This window comes from Colobus angolensis, unplaced genomic scaffold, assembly GCF_000951035.1.
Source record: "Colobus angolensis palliatus isolate OR3802 unplaced genomic scaffold, Cang.pa_1.0 Scaffold28, whole genome shotgun sequence".
Classification (NCBI taxonomy): domain Eukaryota; kingdom Metazoa; phylum Chordata; class Mammalia; order Primates; family Cercopithecidae; genus Colobus; species Colobus angolensis.
Window position 1 is genome coordinate 7,295,531 of NW_012116043.1, and position 2,525 is coordinate 7,298,055.

Here is a 2,525-nt window from a genome sequence, read left to right on the forward strand (position 1 = left end):
CAGCGAGACTCTCTAAACAAACAAACAAACAAACAAACAAAGTCACAGTTCTACTTGACCCGGCAGCAGGCTTTAAAACCAGAGGCTTTAATTCTCCCAATTTCCTCTTTTGTCAAAATGCAGAAGCCAATCTAAGTAAATCACCTAGGGCGGCAGCAAGCTACATAAGTTCAGGGCCGAAATGTGATATTTCTTCTGAATCTCTCTTTCTTTTCTTACAACATCAGAGAAATGCATAACAAATAGCACCAAACCCAGGGGCTCCACATGTATTCCTCTTTCCGAAGGAAATAAATTCTAGCCACCATATTTCTCAATAGGAACCGACATGTAAGGAGAATGAATTTATTCATTCATGACCCATGTATTCAATCCTGATAAATATACTTTATTCTGGTCTTCAATAGCAAATATGACCGGAGAGCCAGAAGGTCAGCGGTCCTGCTCTGAGCTGTGCAGGCGGGGCTGTCTCCGGGTGGTGGGAGGGTCGGGTGGGCGTTTTTGACCTGGGCATCTTTGCCCAGAGAAGCAGAAGTGAACACACGCCCTCCCACAGGGCTTTTCTGCTGTCGTGGGTTGGCAGGACGGTTGCGGCTCCGTTTAGGGTCCGCAGCTGCGCAATGAGGGGACTGAAGGGGCCTTTCTCAGGTAGTGGCGTCCGTAAATCAGCAGACGGCGCCCGAGGTCGCTGGGCCCGCCCTACGTGCGGGTCTTTCTGGTTGACTCCCCAGGCTCTCGCGTGGGGACTCCACCCTGAACACTGAACGCAGTTCCTCAGTCTGAGACCTCCTCACTCTCACAGGACACACAGTTGCACATATGAGCCCCTCACCTGTCACAACCCACGCTCTCGCTTACACACCCTCCCACTCCCACCCACACCACCTCTCTCAGATGTATGCTCCAGAATTTTCTCTCTACCCACAGCCGCAGACGCCCCCACCGTACATGCAAATGTGCACACTCGGTGCGGTAGATTCCCGCCTCCTGCACACGTGCACGCGTTTCCAGCCTTGCACTTTGTCTCACACGTTTTCTCACCTAGAGACCCCATTTCAGACACACAAACCCTCTCAGCTTTCTCTCTTGCCTCCCAACCCCTTAAAACGAAAATCCTTTATTTCCTCCGGAATTTACTCTCTTCCTGGAATGCCCCTCTGTCTTCTGGCTGATCCTATAGGTCAGTCCTCTCCTGCCCCTTCGTTCCAACAGCTCCTTTCATGCCAGTTTTTGTCACGAGCCTCTTACCATGCTGAAGTGAAACTGATCCAGCCATCACAGCATGCCCTAACTCAGGGGTCTGCAAACAATGGCCCCAGAAAGATTGTTTTCCCCCAGCTTTATCTGAGTATGCTTGAAAAGTAAACATTGTATATATTTAAAGTGGGCACCCAGATGTTTAACGCACATTGTGAAATGATCACGGCAAACTAACACACCCATCATCTTATATTGTTACTGCTTTCTTTCTTTTTTGGAGGTGGGATGGTTAAGGATGTTAAGATCTACTCTCAAGAAATTTCAGGTATACAATGGAGTGTTGTTACACGCTGTACATTTACATCATCAGAACTCACTCATCTTGTATAACTGAAACTTTATACCCATTAAACAACACCCCATTTTTTCCCACCCTTAGTCTCTGGCAACCACTGTTCTACTCTATTTTCTGCTTCTATGAGTTTGATTATTTTAGATTCCAGATATAAGTGAGATCATGCAGTATTTATTTATTTTTTCTTGAGATAGAGTCTTGCTGTGTCCCCCAGGCTGGAGTGCAGTGGTGCCATCTTGGTTCACTGCAACCTCTGCCTCTTGCGTTCAAGCGATTCTGCCTCAGCCTCCCGAGTAGCTGGAACTACAGGTGTGCACCACCACAATCTATTTTTGTATTTTTAATAGAGATGGAGTTTCACCGTATTGGCCATGCTGGTCTCAAACTCCTGACCTCAGGTGATCCACCTGCCTCAGCCTCCCTAAGTGTTGGGATTACAGGGGTGAGCCACCGCACCAGGCCGAGATCATGTAGTAGTAAGTCTTTCTGTGCTTGCTTATCTCACTTAGCACAGCAGGTTCATCCAGGCTGTGGGAAATGACAGGATTTCCTTCTTTTTTGGAACTGAATAATATTCCGTTGTGTAGACGTTTACCTCATCCATTCATCTGTGGATGGACGTTATTTTCCATAACGCTGTACAAATTTACATTTTTACTAACAGTGTACAGCATTCCCTTTCCCCCACATCCTCAATAATGAGAGGTGACAACACGCTAGCAGCCCTAGCTCTAGGCGCCTCCTCGGCCTCGGCGTCCACTCTGGCGGCGCTTTAGGAGCCCTTCAGCCTGCCAGGGCACTGTGGGAGCCCGTCTCCTGGCTGGCGGAGGCCAGAGCCGGCTCCCTCTGCTTGCGGGGAGGTGTGGACAGAGAAGCGCGGGCGGGAACCGGGGCTGCGCGGCTCTAGCAGGCCAGCGCGAGTTCCGGGTGGGCCTGGGCTCGGCGGGCCCTGCACTCGGAGCAGCCTGCC